Below are 18,159 nucleotides of genomic sequence, written 5' to 3'. Positions count from 1 at the left end.
GGCCCCTAAGTACATCACAATATTCTGCAGCATTATCTGGACACCAAATAGTGCTATATATCTGGCTATAGCAGCTGCCCCACTGCAATCAGAACAGCAGCTATATTGACCATCATTCCAGATGGTTTTCTCGCTGTCCTAGTTTTATCCTGATGCCAATCTGGAGAGTAGTCTGAATAACACCACTCTCTGGATACGTTGCCACTCCACACTCACTCCATCCGATTGCTGCCCAAGCACCATCCAGAGAGTGCCAAGACAGTCCACAAGGAAATTCAGAAACACTATCCCCCCCCCAATCCTATAAATGGTGCTCAAAATGTATGTATAAGTACTATGGCATATAACTGCAAAGGGGGTGTATATGTGGGTGGAGCTTGGGCAGGACATGGGTGAGACTCTCAGTTACACAAGTATCTTGCAGAAGACTGTATATTCCATGAACCTCTGCTCAGTGTCATAACTGGTGGGGTGGGAACCTGGAGCACAGCACCCCCTCCTCCATGCAGTGGGAAGGTGTGTAGATTGGTTGCGGGTTTGTTGGCTGCCTGTGAGTGGGTATCGGAGCATTTTCCGCATGGCAGCTGTTACTGCAGATTTGTAAAAGGGAGGGGGGGGATTAGTCAATGTTAATTTTGTTTTGCAGCTCTCAAAGAATTTTGGATGGTAAATGTTAGGACAGGAGTCAGTGCTTTCAAAACAAAGGATTTTAAAACAGTAGCACCGAATGCCTGAAAATAATTGTATTCTTAATTCAATAGAATACTGATCTCTGTGGGTGGCCTTTGCAATAAACCTTTTGCAAAACAAAGTATAGTGTGGACTCACAAAAACACATTAGAAAGCGACTTAATGATATAAAAAGATGGATATTAAAAAATGCCAGAAACAGTTCACCCAATAGGCAATTCAATAAAGCTGTCTTTTAGCAAGCAGCAATTGCTGCTTGGCAACCACACCAAAATCCATAGAGATTTAAAGGGCTCTGGTATGGTTACCATGCCCGTTCACGCTAATCACCTTAGTAACCACTACTACCTCTACTATCCATTCAGTCGTGTCCAACCCTTGGATACTCTTTAGGCCAGTCCTCGCCATGCTTCCCTGTTTTCCATGGCTTCTTTCAATTGCTTGATGTTCATCTCCGTGTCATATCCAGCCAACGGGCCTTTGGTCTCCCTTGCTTTCTTTTACCACTGATCATTCTGAGTAGCACCTCCTTTTTTTAGTGAATTCGCCCTCATCACATGTCCAAAATAGGTCAGTTTCTGTCTGGTAATCTTGCCTTCCAGGGACAAGATGATCAAGACAAAATGATCAAGAACATCTTTGTTGGTGATCCTAGCTGGCCAAGGGATTCGTAGAAGTCTTCTCCAGCACCCCCAGCACCCACAACTTGAAGGAGCCATTTTAAAGGCCTTCTTAAGACCCATTTTTTTCAAAGACGCCTTTAATATTTAAATCTTCCTCTAGGTTACTTTTGCTCTCCTTTCAAAAAGAATCAGATCATAGCATGCCCCTTCCTTTTGTCTGTTCCGTAATTGTTTTCTGTCCTATATCGATTGTATTTCTTCCCCATCTTCCTTCTGTATCATGTTAGCTTTGTTCAATTTGTCCTATTTGTGTTACACCATTTGCTTAAGTTGTTTTAATCTTTTTTATCTGTGTTGTTACTGGCATTTTTTTATTTTATTGTATTTGGTAATCCCGATTATTTTATCTGTCAATCGCTTAGAAATTGGATAAGCGATGGAATCAAATTTTAATAAAAACTTGAAACTTGAATACTCTCTGTTGTGCGCTTGACACGAGCATTTATTTACACCAGCCATTAAGCTAGCAGAAATGTTCTTACCTACTACTACTTATCAAGTAGATAGCACTGAAAGGCATACGCAGCGCTGTACCTAAAGTTAGATATGTAGCTGCAGACTTACAAAAACTAGAGGGCATTCGGAAAAATTGAAGGGAGACAGATTCAGAACAAATGCCAGGAAGTTCTTCTTCACTCAGAGGGTGGTGGACACCTGGAATGCACTTCCGGAGGAGGTAGTAAAGCAGAGTACGATTTTGGGTTTCAAAATGGGCCTAGACAAATTCCTGAAGGAAAAGGGGATTGAAGGGAATAATTAGAGGGGTACTATACAGTACAAATGCTTTAGAGTAATAGATCATTTACAGGTCATTGACCTAGGGGGTCGCCGTGGGAGCAGACTGCTGGGCATGATGGACCTGTGGTCTGACTCAGCAGAGGCGATTCTTATGTTCTTATTCTATAACAGTGTTTTTCAACCTTTTTACACCTATGGACCGGCAGAAATAAAATAATTATTCAGTGGACCGGCATCGGTCCGTAGACCGGCGGTTGAAGAACACTGGCCTAAGTCATGGGCCAGACCCCGCCCATCTCAACCCAAGACCCCGCCCCCATAATAGTACTAATTGCACCTTGTGCATCGCGTGCCTCATCTGGAAGCCTTCCCTCTGACGTTGCAAAGTCAGAGAAGGCTTCCGGTTCAGGCACAGGATGCCTGTAGGAGCCACTGCCCATGGCTTTGTGCACTGAATCAGTTAGGAAGAGGGAGCTGGCTCGAAGATAACGCCGCATCGATCGCACCGTGGACTGGCGGTTGAAGAACACTGTTTTGGGCCTGATGCACGTGCTGGCCCTGTGGACTGGCAGGAAATTTCTGTGGACCAGCACTGGTCCATGGACCAGTGGTTGAAGAACACTGTTCTATAACACATTTTTGCTGGTATAGAATTTGCACTTCAGCTCACAGCATCTTGGCAACCTGTAAAGAAATGCCTCCATAGTTGCTTCTGAATATCCTTACAGATTGCCCCAGAAGCAATGATCAAACATGAAAACAGAAGACTTGGATCGGTTCAGCTTCTCTGTGCCCATGACGACCATTATGCCAAGTGCTGCCTTTGCAGACTGCAAATTATGGTATTTATTAGTCTGGCGGCGATCAAACTCTTCCTCTTGCTCACTAGTTTTGCTCCCCAAGGTCAGTGTGACCTCTACACCCTGTGCTATTAATACAGCAATTTCTGCTTGATGTGCTTCTCTGGAGTTGTCGATTAACCACAGAGGTCATCGTTAGCTTCAATATAGCTCAAGGACTCAAGCTAAGGTTTTAATATTTACAGTTGTTTGCAACTGCTTGGTTGGTTTGGTTACTAAGCTATCCACCAAGCTTTTCTTTGCAAAGTAATCCTTTAAAGGAAGGGTTATTACATTGGAATGTGGTGAAATGTTTTTGAACTTTTTAGAACTATTTTGAATATGTTTTTGTGATTTTTTTTTAACACTTATTTATTTGCACATCAGGAATATCTAGCAATGGAATAACGAAGCAATGGACTTAACAATGCTCTGAGCCCCCTTGGCCATATGTTGCATTACTACCAGATAAGTGACAATTTATCACAATTTTCTGAATTTTCAATCTCTAAAGTGGTAGGGAGGGTGCGATGATGTTTGGTTTAATACTACCATAATATACTGTTGCCGGTGTAGGTGGTATTAGTTGACTGAGCACAATCTTCACAATTTTCACTTGTTCTTTTGATGGGCAATTTAAGTGATTTTTAGTGTTTGAGAGAGAAACATTTAAATGCCTACTTGGCATAAATGAGCATGAGACTAGAGTCTCTTTAAATTGAAAGGAATCTCCAGAATGAGAGGGCATAGGATGAAGAGGCTATAGGCACAGGAGTAATCTAAGGAAATACTTTTTTACAGAAAGGGTAGTAGATGCATGGAATAGTTTCCCAGTAGAGGTGGTGGCGACAAAGACTGTGTCTGAATTCAAGAAAGCATGAGACAGGCACGTGAGATCTCTTAAGGAGAGGAGGAGATAGTGGATGTTGCGAGTGGGCAGACTGGATGGGCCATTTGGCTTTTATCTGCCATTGTGTTTCTGTGTAGCAAACAGTAGTAGGAAGGGGAGTACATCAAACATTGTAGCTGGTCAAAGGTTTGCCTGTGGGAAAGGGGCAAAGGGCGGCTGGCTTTATACGGAGTTGACACTTTTGGGGATCAGAAGGAGTTGAGTCTACTATAGAGAGAGAATATTGGGTGAGAGCAGGACGCAAGAGAATAGCTTCTCCCTGATTCTGCCCAAGGACCATGCCAGCATTAAATCAGCAGTGCCATGGTGGTTAGAGCCTATATTCAGTATGGTTGGGCAGCCCAAAAATTTTATGTCATGTCATTTCCCATGTCATTTTCAGGAATATTTGTGTGTGTGTGCGGTCTTTCAAAAACTGCACCTTGACTCTAGCAGTTTGGACAGCTTTTCACTCATGTCAGATTTTTAAATCATAGTTGCCTCAGCTTTTATCCACATTTGTGTCTTTCAACCATGCATCCATGCAGTTTGGTGCCTTCTAACTACGAGCTCTCGCACCTTGGGACCCCTGAAGAAGGCAATCATTGCCGAAACACAGACCATGTTGGGTCCACTTTTCATGTGGATTACTGTATGGAACTGCATTGACTTTCTATGCGGATCTTTGTATGGTACCCTGCACCATTGACATTTTTTATGGATTGCTTTTTATGTGTTGGATTGAATACACACCTGTATCAGGAACATCTCTTCCACAACTTCCCCCCTTTTTTTGGATTTTGGTTTCTCCCTTCTTCTATGGTGAATTTCCTTTGTTTTTTTGACTGCGCCTTTTTCCAAAAAGAGCACACACTTTTTTGAACGAGTGCACAGTGCTCAGAAAGAGTGTTTAGTACTCCGCAAAAATGTGCCCTATTTGAGTGTACACACAACCCCTCTACAGCCCCCTTCCCCCCTCCCCAAACACACACAAAATGTTGTGCTTCTTCTGTTCATTTCTGGTTATCAATGACATGACATGACATTGACTAATCCTCTAGACCTGCTTTTTTAGTAAATGCTTTGTCTGTTCTAACGTAGAGCGCTGGAGGAAGCCTCGACCCTGAGGAAGTTAATAGGAAACATGGTCATGTCGGGAGAGGCGCTTCACTAAAAAGCCAAGAAACGAACAGATATGTTTATTTAGAAATTATTGAGAATAAATAATTATTAAAGTATAATTAAGAAGAAATAAATAAAGAAATTTTTTTTTTTAAAAAAAGTGAAAATAACGATCCAGTGACGAAAGTGGCTCATACAAACAATGTATGAACATCGTACCTGAAGAGCCAGCTGATGATCTAAAATATTAGATATATGAAATCATTGAATTGGGGATATATGGTTGTAGGTTGATATCAAGATATGGCATGGGACATGTCCTTGATATTTCTTATGTTGTTTCAGATGAATGCACATTCCAATATTCTGCAGGGATAATGAAAGCCTCTTCTGCTCGTTTAAACTACCCTGAATATTCACCTCTATGTTTTAAAGTTGATATTTAGATTCAAAGAAAATTTAGCAAGTACTGCACAAAGGTGAGTATTCAACTTAGCTTCTATAACAGGCTTGTCTAACCTATGACATGCAGGCCAGAACCGAGCCCACCAAGTGCTTTTATTCTGGCCCTCAAAAGCTTGGCGATTCTTGTTGTGCCTAAAGTGGGATTCCCGCTTCCCCACCGCAGAGAACCAAGACATGTTGGGAAGCAGGAATCCCACTGTTTATTCCACAGCTGAAGCCAGGTGAGGGAAAAGAAACTAGGTGAAGGCTGGGAAGGGGGCATATTTTGGCACGATTTGATGAAACATGTGGCAAAATATAGTGACGGTGTTTTGGCCCTCTAAATATTACAAAATATACAATGTGGCCCCTAGTAGAAAAAGATTGGACAAACCTGTTATATATTCTTACAGTGCTTAAAGTGGGAGTCCCACTTCCCCACCGCAACTCAGCATTCTATAAGCATGAACTATGGAGTATCAAAAGTTCTGGCTGATTTTGCAGTTTCAAGTCCAACAAAACCAACCCGAACGTTCAGCACCACATAACTCAAGCTTGCAGAGAGCCAAGTCATGTTGGGGAAGCGGGAATCCCGCTGTTTATTCCACAGCTGAAGCCAGGTGAGGGAAAAGAAACTAGGTGAAAGCTGGGAAGGGGGGCATATTTTGGCACGATTTGATGAAATGTGGCAACCTGGATTCCCCTCAGTGTGACTCCCCCATCCTCCCTTCTTCACCAGTTACCCTTCCCCTCAAAGCCCAAGCTTGTCAACTGCTTCCCTAACTGCATATATACTGAAACTGCACTATATCCTATCTGTATAGCATCCCGAATTGTATATCCACTGGAATAGCCCAATCCTCCTTGCCCATATCCCATTCCCTAAACTATACTATACCATTCTTCGTGTAACTCCTCTGGAAATGTTCTTCTTCTTGTAACTCTTCTGGAAAAGTCCAGAAATCTCTTTATAATCATCCTGGAAATGTCCAGATGTCTCTTTTGTAATCCGCCCAGAACTGCAAGGTGAGGCGGAATAAAAATCAGTAATGTAATGTAATGTAATGACGGTGTTTTGGCCCTCTAAATATTACAAAATATAAAATGTGGCCCCTAATAGAAAAAGATTGGACAAGTCTGTTATAAACAGAGACACACATACTAAAGATTAGAACGAATGGGTTTGTTGGTGAATAGTTAATAATTCAAAGGTCAAAGAATACAAATTTGCTGAATATATTCAATTAGTACATCAAAAAGCAGATGAATCAGAGAACATCCTCTTACAACAAATCTAGCAATCCATGGATGACCTTCTCCATTATACCTGGGATCTACCTTGATTAAGAAGAAGCCTTTTAAAAAGACAAAGGACCTGAAAGCGAACTCGGCTAGCATTTACCTACTTTTAGAATAATAGCCTCCACAGTCACGCATGCATGCTGCTTCCCTTCCAGCATTGGCTCTTCCTCTGACATCACTTCCTAGACCCGTGCCTAGGAAGTGACATCAGGGGAAGAGCTGATGATGTCGCGACATCAGCTTGGGGGGTGGGCGCTGCTCGTGCCAGGAACATTACATAGGTACAGGGATAAGGGAAGCGGTGTGCGCGTGTGGGATGGGGAAGGAACGTATGAATGTGGAGGGTGTGGAGAAGAGGGTAGGGGAGGGGCACCATCACCCCAGGCGCCTCTCACCCTCGCTACTCCACTGTTTACGGATTAACATCCTTTAATAAATGGGTTCTTATATTGTGAGCTCTTTAGTTTCAAGGAAAATACCGAATGTTCCTGGATGTACATTGCCTTGATATGATTTTAATATTTGATATATTGCTCAAAACTGGTGTTAAAGCGGTTTACAAAGTCTAAAAACATCTCATCATACAGTAACAATTGCCATTACAATAAATGAATCCTCACATTCATAGAACCCATCCTAAAATACAATAATTAATACTAGCCCATATATAGTATCCTATATGGTATCCTCCCTCCCTTTATCCCTCTTTCTTGGAATTCCTCAAACCCTAATACCACCAGATCCTCCCACAAATTAAAACTATCCTTCCCCTCGCTAAAAGGCATTTCCCACACAGGAAAGCTAGGGACCTCCCTTCACTTCAAAGTCACTGAGCTCTGGAACAACCTTACCTCCCCTCTTCGGAACTTGAGCTCTCTCCAAGTTTTCTGCAAACATCTGAAAACCTGGCTTTTCTCAAAAAAATGTAAGTCTCCCTCCAACTTAGGAATCAAGGAAACTCATATCTTGGCATCCCAAGTCCTCTAAATTTTCTTCATACTTCTACCTCTAACCCTCTGTTGTAGTTCCTTCCTATTTCTCCCGCGTCAAGCTCTACGAACGTGGAGATGATGCGGTATACAAACCTAGGGATTAGATTAGATTAGATAGTAGCCATTCAATTGCAACCCTTGTTATCAAATCCACTCCCTAACAATATAATAGGTCTCAAAGAAAAATGTTACCATAACATTTGGGCTCAGCAGACTTTCCATAAAATGCAGTATACCGTATTTTCGCGGATATAACGCGCACCATTGTAAAACGCGCACAGGGGTATAGCGCGCAGAAATCACGATGATATGTACAAAAACTTTTCTATACCGCGCTCAGGCATATAACGCGCATGCTGCCCGACTCTCCTCTGGCCACCCCGACTCTCCTTTCGCTCTCCCCGACTCTCATCTGGTTGCCCCGACTCACCCTGACTTTCGGTGCACTGCCCCGACTCTCCTCTGGTTGCCCCGACTCACCGTTCACCCGCCCTGACTTTCGGTGCACTGCCCCGCCTCTCCGTGCCTGTCCCCCTTGAAGTCCTGTCCCCCCTTGAAGGTCTGCCTGTCCCCCCTTGAAGTCCTGTCCCCCCTTGAAGGTCTGCCTGTCCCCCCTTGAAGTCCTGTCCCCATCCTGAAAGCCTGATGCCCCCCCTCGACGTCCGATTCTTCTCCCCCCCTCGGCAGGACCACTCGCACCCCCACCCCGAAGGACCGCCGACTCCCCGACAATATTGGGCCAGGAGGGAGCCCAAATCCTCCTGGCCACGGCGACCCCCTAACCCCACCCCGCACTACATTACGGGCAGGAGGGATCCCAGGCCCTCCTGCCCTCGACGCAAACCCCCTCCCCCCAACGACCGCCCCCCCCCAAGAACCTCCGCCCGTCCCCCAGCCGACCCGCGACCCCCCTGGCCGACCCCCACGACACCCCCACCCGCCTTCCCCGTACTTTGTGTAGTTGGGCCAGAAGGGAGCCCAAACCCTCCTGGCCACGGCGACCCCCTAACCCCACCCCGCACTACATTACGGGCAGGAGGGATCCCAGGCCCTCCTGCCCTCGACGCAAACCCCCCTCCCTCCAACGACCGCCCCCCCCCAAGAACCTCCGACCGACCCGCGACCCCCCTGGCCGACCCCCCCACCCCCCTTCCCCGTACCTTTGGAAGTTGGCCGGACAGACGGGAGCCAAACCCGCCTGTCCGGCAGGCAGCCAACGAAGGAATGAGGCCGGATTGGCCCATCCGTCCTAAAGCTCCGCCTACTGGTGGGGCCTAAGGCGCGTGGGCCAATCAGAATAGGCCCTGGAGCCTTAGGTCCCACCTGGGGGCGCGGCCTGAGACACATGGTCGGGTTTGGCCCATGTGCCTCAGGCCGCGCCCCCAGGTGGGACCTAAGGCTCCAGGGCCTATTCTGATTGGCCCACGCGCCTTAGGCCCCACCAGTAGGCGGAGCTTTAGGACGGGATGGGCCAATCCGGCCTCATTCCTTCGTTGGCTGCCTGCCGGACAGGCGGGTTTGGCTCCCGTCTGTCCGGCCAACTTCCAAAGGTACGGGGAAGGGGGGTGGGGGGGTCGGCCAGGGGGGTCGCGGGTCGGTCGGAGGTTCTTGGGGGGGGGGGCGGTCGTTGGAGGGAGGGGGGTTTGCGTCGAGGGCAGGAGGGCCTGGGATCCCTCCTGCCCGTAATGTAGTGCGGGGTGGGGTTAGGGGGTCGCCGTGGCCAGGAGGGTTTGGGCTCCCTTCTGGCCCAACTACACAAAGTACGGGGAAGGCGGGTGGGGGTGTCGTGGGGGTCGGCCAGGGGGGTCGCGGGTCGGCTGGGGGACGGGCGGAGGTTCTTGGGGGGGGCGGTCGTTGGGGGGAGGGGGTTTGCGTCGAGGGCAGGAGGGCCTGGGATCCCTCCTGCCCGTAATGTAGTGCGGGGTGGGGTTAGGGGGTCGCCGTGGCCAGGAGGGTTTGGGCTCCCTCCTGGCCCGATATTGTTGGGGAGTCGGCGGTCCTTCGGGGTGAGGGTGCGAGTGGTCCTGCCGGGGGGGGGGGGATGTATCGGACGTCGGGGAGTCGGCCGGGCAAGAGGGCTTGGGCTCCCTCTTGCTCCGATCGTGGATGCGGGTGCGGGTGGGAGCGCGTGCGAGCGGTCGTTCGGGGTGGGGGTGCGAGCGGTCCTGCTGGGGGGGTGAATCGGGCGTCGGGCGGGGTGGGAACTATGTTTAAAAACTTTTGTATACCGCGCTCAGGCATATAACGCGCGAGGGGTATGCGCGGTACGTAAAATCACGTATAACGCGCGCGTTATATCCGCGAAAATACGGTAATTCACCGAAAAATGGGGTGAGCTAAATTCAACATCCTTTCCTTTATCCGTGTGGGGAAAATTCAAAGGGTGAACTTGTTTACTCATGAAAAATAATACTTTTGCATTTTGCCCTCCCCAGTGTGGGTTAAAGCACATAGCCTTAGGGCTCAGTGCAAAAGCTCAGAGCTGGTGAATATGTCCTGCTTACAAGACTGTTAATTATGCACTAGAAAGAAAAGAAAAAAAAAAAACACACCCCAGATCCGCCAAAGAAATGCAACTGCTTCCAGCATGGCATAAAACTGTGAGGGAGACACGTCCAGGTCCTGAGACTTTGGACTGGCTCCCAGGTAGCTTACTCTGAAACAGATAATAAATGTTTCTATTTTTTGGCTTTCTTTTCCTTGGCTCAGCTTCTTATTTTTTTCTCATTCTCTTTTTTCCCTTCATCTCTTGCTCTCTGTCTCTCATATCCTTTTCTTGCGCGCGCAGACATAGCCGGGCCAGCAATCGCGCGCAGGACATCAACGCGCCGGGGTGTGTGTGTGGGGGAAACCCCTGACTTAACTTAGTAGTGTTGACTCTGCCGTTGGGAGGGGGTTGTTGGGGGGAACCCCCATTATAGAGGAAACAGGCTTTCCCCTATTTTTTTAGGGAAAAAGTTCAGTTTCCTCTGTAATGTGGGGGGTTTCCCCCCACACTCCCTCCCAACGGCAGCATCAACACTACTACTTGGACTGCTTTCAAATTGAGTTTACATCTGGCACGCTGATGTCCTGCACGCGACTGTCGGCCCTGCTTTGTCTGCGCACGGTTCTGATGCGTCACCGTTTTGAATACATTTACCTACAGCAGTGTGCAGCAAGAATAAGCCGGACATACTTAAAGAAAAGTAGACATTAAGGCATAGTATGTTACTTACACTGTCAACACAATACACAATATAACATCAGAGTTGAGAGCATAGGGTAGAGGTGAACATTGATTAAAACAGAGAAACAAAAGTTAGATAAAAATAAGGGTGACTTACTTTAGAAAAATTGCATATGAAATCATAAAATTTGCAGGAAAATGATCTCAGCAAGAGTACGTGTGGTAAGCGAGTCTTGATAGCGGTGTTCTGGATCAGTTGGGGGCTTGTGCATTTGGGTGGAGGATAGGCCCGTGTACAAGAAGTTGCAGTAGTCAAGTCGGCTTAGGATTAGCATTTGGACCCAGATCGCAATATGGCTGTTTTAAAAGTATGGTTTGATCAGTCTCAGCTGTTTTACGCTGTAGAAGGTTTTTTTTCCCCCAGAGATTGGATATTTGGGGTTCGTAGGATAGTCTGAAGTCTAGTAGGATTCCTAGCACCTTGGAGGTCTTTTTTTACGTTTGGTGCTAATTGTGTGCTGGTCAACCAGAGAAGCTTGGTCTTGGTTGTGTTTAGTTTTAGTTTGTTGGAGGTTGCCCAGAAGTATATTTTTTCAATGCCTTTGGATGCTTTTTTAGCGGGATTCCCAAGCATCGGTATAAAGTGAGGTTAAGGGAAATATATAGTAGACACTCACCATTGGTGAAGGTGAGATTACATAGGGAGCTCATAAAAAATGTTGAAAAGCACTGGTGAGAGTGAGGGATTCCTGGGGTACTCCACAATCCGCTTTCCAGCCTCAGAGGCGAAGCGTGGGTGAGCGGTGCCTGGGGCAGTGGCGCCCTCTCCCGCCCTCTTCCCCGCCCCCCCTGCGACGTGCACGCAGGTGCATGCCCCTTCCCTTCCCCCAGTTCCTTTTTATCCTCCGGGCAAGCAGCCACGAAGTAGTTGCTCGCATCAGCTTCAGTGCTCTGACATCACTTCCCAGGCGCGGGTCCCAGAAGTGACATCAGAGAGTGCCAAATCCGACGCAAATGGCAACTTTGTGGCCGTTCGCACCGAAGATAAAAAGGTATGGGGGGAAGGGAAAGGAAGTAGAGAGTTGTACGGGGACAGAAATCCCACCCATCCCCGCCTGTTCCCGCCAGGATCCTCTCCATCCCCACCCATCCCCGTCATTTCCACTCTGTCCCCACCATCCCTGCAAGGAATTACCTCCATCCCCGCCCGTCCCCATAAAAAGCAGCAATTACTTCTGACAGGATCATCAATTCCACAGTTTCTTTTGTGTTTGCGCTGCTGTTTTCCTTGTGGAATCTCTTTGGTGGAACCCTTTTTTTGTTTTCTGTTCAGGTAATTAACTTATAAACCCCCTCTTTTACTAAGGCTGATGTGTCCATTATATTATATGGACGAACCCTGCTTCCAAAGTCTTCCATCCCCGTGGAAGTCTCGTTGGCTAGAGGGGGGTCCCTGTGGGAGTCCCGTGGGCCAGAGGGGGTTCCCCGTGGGAGTCCCATGGGTTAGGGGGGATTCCCGCGGGACTCCCGCAGGACCTGCGGAATTCCCGCAATCCCCATTCCCGTGCAGACCTCTAAAAGGAAGGGGCGCGCACACATGCTTGGCAGGGGGGTAGAGAGCAGGAAGACCATGTCCGGGGCAGACCACCCCCACACCTCCTCTTTACTACACCACTGTCCAGCCTTATGCTGTAACAGCACATGTACAGTAAGTGGCATAGCAAAGCATGGGAGGGGCATGGGCAGTTCCCCAGTTTCCCTGTGTACATTACGCGAACTTTTTGTTATATTATATAGGATAGTCCTAAATGCCTGCAGTTTCACCAGATCTATTACTGTGGGCACCTGATTGTAAGGCGTGCTGATACCACTTGCCATGTGTCTAAGGCCCCGCCCACAGGAGGGGCCTAAGGCTCCCGGGCCTATTCTGATTGGCCCAGGCACCTTAGGCCCCACCCGTGGGTGGGGCTTTGGGACGGCTGGGCCAAACTGATTAAATTTGAACTTGATATACAAGCAATGTCTTACAATACAAGTACATACAGTATACATGTGTCACATCATCATGACTGAGCCGATGGTTCTTCTCTCTCTGACGTAGTGTAGTGACTGTTCTAAATGAGCGAGGTCTTGCAATATGAGTACGTACAGTATTTGGTATTAAAGTTTTTGAACTGTGGAATGAATCGTCTGAGTTTCTATTATTTCCTATGGGGAAATTTGCTTTGATATACGAGTGCCCCACTTAACTTGATATACCCCCCATTTAACTTAGTAGTGTTGACGCTGCCGTTGGGAGAGGGTGTGTGGGGGGGAACCCCCCACATTACAGAGGAAACTGAACTTTTCCCTAAAAAATAGGGGAAAAGCCTGTTTCCTCTATAATGGGGGAGTTCTCCCCCCCCACAACTCCCTCTCGGAGTGCTTTCAAATTGAGTTTAAATCCGGCGCGCCGATGTCCTGCGCGCGATTGCCGGCCCGGCTTTGTCTGCGCGCGCATGAAAGGGATATGAGAGACAGAGAGCAAGAGATGAAAGGAAAAAAGAGAGAAGATCAGAGAATGAGAAAAAAATAAGAAGCTGAGCCAAGGAAAAGAAAGCCAAAGAATAGAAACATTTATTATCTGTTACAGACTAAGCTACCCTGGGAGCCAGTCCAAAGTCTCAGGACTAGAAGGTGTCTCCCTCATAGTTTTATGCCATACTGGAAGCAGTTGCAATTCGTTGGCGGATCTGGTTTTCTTTTTTTTTTTCAAGTGCATAATTAACAGTCTTGCAAGCAAGATATATTCACCAGCCCTGAGCTTTTGCACTGAGCCCCATAGCTTTGGATTACAAGCATGCTTCTGGAACAAATTATGCTCATAAACCAAGGTTTATGTATTGACTGTATCTAATATAATAAAATCCTAAGCCGCACATGCGCACTCCCACCTGCATGCTCCCGTTTTCTGTGAGCTGTAGGGCACGCAGGTAGGAGTGCGCATGTGCGCGAATCTCTCTCTCTTTCTTTCTTCTTCCCGAGGCGGATGTCGGCCGTGGCGGCTGTCGGCAGCTGCAGGCCGCGGCAGCTGTAGGTTGCGGTGGCTGTCGGCAGCTGCAGGCCGTGGCGGCTGTCATCTGTCAGCGACTGCAGGCCACGGCGGCTGGCGGCGGCTGCAGGCCGCGGCGGCCAAGCACGGAGCACGGAGCCACCAGCAGCGGGTGACGGTACTGAGTGTAGGAGATTCACAGGGAAATGGAGGGAGAGGGAATGCTGCGGCTGCTGCACAGGGAAGTAGGGAAGGAGATAGGAAGAAAGACTCAGGGGCAGGGAGAGAGACAGAAAGACAGACAGACAAAGGGGGCCAGGGAGAGAGACAGACAGAAAGAAAGACAGCCGGGACAGAGAGAGAGACAGAAATAAAGACAGACAGACATATATTCTAGCACCCGTTAATGTAACGGGCTAAAATACTAGTTATATATAATATAACAGAGTCTGGGCACCCAGATGCCGCTATAGAACAAGCTCTCATTGCAGGACAACTTCATTTATGCTCACTGATGCTGGGCAGTGAGAGCCCAGATTCCACTATAGAATACCAGTGTAAGCTTGCATTGGTATGCCTAACATTTATACCCCTGTAATTACACCTGCCATAGATGTAGCATAACTGTGGTAGTGTAAATACAGCAGAGAGTGAAAAAGGTAGGCACCAATTGCTTGTTTACTCTTTCCACAAGTACAAGACATGCAATTAAGTTACTCAGTTGTACATTTAGAACAAATCACTGCAAATTTTTTGCTCAGTGTGTGGCACAGTGGATAGAGCTACGGTCTCAGCACCCTGGGGTTGTGGGTTCAAACCTCGCCGCTGCTCCCTGTGACCCTGGGCAAGTCACTTAATTCTCCATAGCCCCAGGTATGTTAGATAGATTGTGAGCCCGCTGGGACAGATAGGGAAAATGCTTGAGTACCTGATTGTAGAACCGCTTAGATAACCTTGATAGGCGGTATATAAAAACTAATAAACTTGAAACTTGATTAAGCTCTGTAATTCCTTGCCAGAGAATGTGGTTAGTGTAGCAGGGTTTAAAAAAGGTTTTGACAAGTTTCGGAAAGAAAAGTCCCACTTTATCCTGCTTGCTTCTGTTGATTTCCACGAGACCTTTTGTATCTTCTTTGTTGTTTGTTTTTAGAAAAGTTCATAAACCATTATTAAGGTGGATTTGGGGAAAATCCACTGCTTATGAGAAGGTGCTGAAAAGTTCTCAGTCCAAGCAGGAAAGGAATGACGTGGAACCATGAAACCTATAAGTTATTCCACATATTCACCCCTAAGTTCAACACTCTTGGCATATCTGAAGTCTGAAGTTTCTGCAACCCTTCCCAAAAATAGTCTGATGTCTAGTCACTTAAATACTGCTCTGCAGCTCACTTGAAAATTGTCGCCTCTCAAACTCATTTTAAGGTTTGGAAACAGAAAATAGTCAGATGGAGCAAGATCTGGTGAGTAGGGTGAATGGTCTATGCACTGAAACCCCAACTATGTCAAAACATCCATCATTTTGCTAACCTTGTGAACCGATGCATCGTCTTGAAAAAAGAGAATTTCTTTCCACAGATTCCCTCTCCTTTTTTCTTTCAATGCCTCCTTTAATGAGCATAACAAGTTACAGTAGTATTCTGCATTAATTGTTTGACCCCCTTGGAAGATAGTCAGCCGTTACAACACCTTCCTGATCCCAAAACACTGTGGCCATGACCTTATCTGCTGACATTTGGGTCTTGAATTTCCTTGGCCATGGAGAACCTGAGTGTCACCATTACATGGACCATTGTTTTGTCTCAGGATCATCGTGGTGTAACCATGTTTCATCAACAGTAACTAGACGTTCCAAAAGGTTGGCACTAACTCACTGAAAATGCCGCAAAATCAACATGGAAGTGTCTTCTCGACGTCATTTCTCATCAGCATTCAAACATTTGGGCACCCACTTGGCTGACAGCTTCTGCATACCCAGCTGATCGTGGATTATACACCCAACATGTAGTGTCTAAGTAATTGTTTTAGCCAATGCATGTTGATCTGTCAAAATCAGGTCATGGACATGGTCAACAGTTTCAGGAGTTGACATCGTTTAAGGCCTCCCAGACCTTACTGCATCTTTGGTCTCTAAATCTCAATGGTGAAAGTGTGTACACCACTTCTTAACTATGGAGTATGATGGGCATTTGTCACTCAATGTTTGCATCATACATTCATGGATTTCCTCTGAAGTTTTCTTCTGCAGTAATAGGAACTTCATGATGGCTTGGAGTTCCACACTTGAAAATTCCACACTTTTCGTTGACATGGCTCAATCAATGATCTGAAACAATGTTAAAAACGTAACATTACGATTCTGCATATTGGCATTTTGGAATATAAAATAGCACTCTTTTTTTTATTATTATTTATTTATCATTTTACAAAAAAAATTATCAAGCATTATATCTTGTACAGTAAGATTGTATCCTTAACATATATAATAAGAAGAAAACATATAACATATTCTCTTACACTTAAGCAATCTATAGTCCCCAATCATTGGATCCAAGATTTTCAAAGAGTGACTTTACAAATTAAAAAGAAAATAATAATCAAGACAAAGTGGCTGAAATCGAAGGGAGTTTTCTAATCATGAGTCAGTTATTATTCCAGTTGTTCTTTCTTTCTCAAGACGTTTCAAAGCCACAAAATTTGTTAGGTGCATTGGATCAAAGAAAACATATTTATCTAAACCATGAAGAATAATACATTTACAGGGAAATCTAAGAAAAAACTTTCCCCCCACTGAAATTACTCCTGGTTTTAACAATAAGAACTGCCTTCTCCTTTTTTGAGTCTCTTTGGTAACGTCTGGAAAAATCTGTACTTTTTGTCCCAGGAACTCTTTAGTTCTATTTTTAAAGAACAACTTCATTATCCAATTCTTATCTGGTGCTAAAGCAACAGTCGCCAACAATGTTGCTGGTGTGACCAAATCCTTTGTAGAAGATTCCAATAAAATGGAAATATCCAATTGTGGTTCCTGCTGATTTTGATTACCCAATTGCTGTTCCATTTTTCTAACAGACAAATAATATACTTGGGAAAAGGGCGGAATTAATTCCTCAGAAACTGAAAAAAACTTCCAAAAAGTATTTCTTTAACATTTCCCTAGGTGTCATAGATAAGACCCTAGGGAAATTTAGAAATCTTAAATTATTGGCTCGCTGGTCATTTTCAATCATTTCCAGCTTCCGCCTAATGTTCACACAATCTTTAACCACTATTTCTTGTACTTGTTTAACCTCAATTATTTCAAGTTCATTTTATTCCAACTTTGTTTTAGTTAAAGCCATATCCACTTGTATTTTATTTAATTCTTGTTCTTGTTCGTCTTTTCCATTTCTCTAATTTGTGGAGTCAAAGTATTTCCCAATTTTATTACTAAGTCCCAAAGAGACTCCATAGTGATTTCAGTGGGTTTTTTTTTTTTTTTTTTACCACGTAGGAGCCATTCTCACCTTCCAAAGATGTAGTTTGTTTGTCTTGTTTTTCCTCTCTCTTCTCCGATGTTCCCATCTACAGTGGAAAAATAATGCTCAGAATTTAGGAAGTTGGTTGGGTTGGTTTATTTTTTCCTTCTTACAAGTTAGGATGTTGTAGAGAATGACACAGGGACAAATTTGTCCCTGTCCCTGTGGAATCTAACGTCATCCCCATCTAGACCTGTCCCAATGCCTGCATTCTCTGTCTTTATCTGCCCAAGCCTCCAACACTTATGATTTTAAACTATGTGAGGCTTGTACAAACGAGAACAGAACTTGGGATCGGGATGGAGACAGATCTCATGGAGAAAGGGACAAACTTGTCCCCATGTCCTGTGGATGCACTGGAATGCACGGTTAGGATATTGCTAGTAAATTTGCTTTTCAGTGATTGAAGCTTGCCTTTTATATTACTGTGCAAGATTTTAACATTTTATTTATTTATTAGGTTTTCTATACCATTCTTTTTTTTTTTTTTTCCTTCACCGTATAACCCCATTGTATTATGTAACATCTTTCTTCTTTCATGTATTCTTTCACCATGTTTCTCCAATTCATGATGTCACTTCCTTAACATAAGAACATAAGAACATAAGCAATGCCTCCGCTGGGTCAGACCCGGGGTCCATCCTGCCCAGCAGTCCGCTCACGCGGCGGCCCAACAGGTCCAGGACCTGCATAATAATCCTCTATCTATACCCCTCTATCCCCTTTTCCAACAGGAAATTGTCCA

At 45.7% G+C, this 18,159-nt stretch overlaps 1 protein-coding gene across 1 annotated transcript in view; it reads left to right on the top strand.

Moving 5' to 3' along the window:
- Nucleotides 1–5,308: 5,308 nt before the first annotated feature.
- The window catches only part of LOC117367356, an 89,243-nt gene continuing 76,392 nt past the window's right edge, over nt 5,309–18,159 (top strand). Inside the window, exon 1 of the mRNA XM_033959800.1 lies at nt 5,309–5,440. The gene's annotated coding sequence lies outside the window, so the exon portion shown is untranslated. The remainder of the gene's footprint in view (nt 5,441–18,159) is intronic.

The sequence above is a fragment of the Geotrypetes seraphini genome, chromosome 10 (assembly GCF_902459505.1).
Source record: "Geotrypetes seraphini chromosome 10, aGeoSer1.1, whole genome shotgun sequence".
NCBI classification, from domain to species: Eukaryota; Metazoa; Chordata; class Amphibia; order Gymnophiona; family Dermophiidae; genus Geotrypetes; species Geotrypetes seraphini.
The sequence above is the reverse complement of the archived record's forward strand: the minus strand, read 5'-3'. Positions and strand labels throughout refer to the sequence as shown.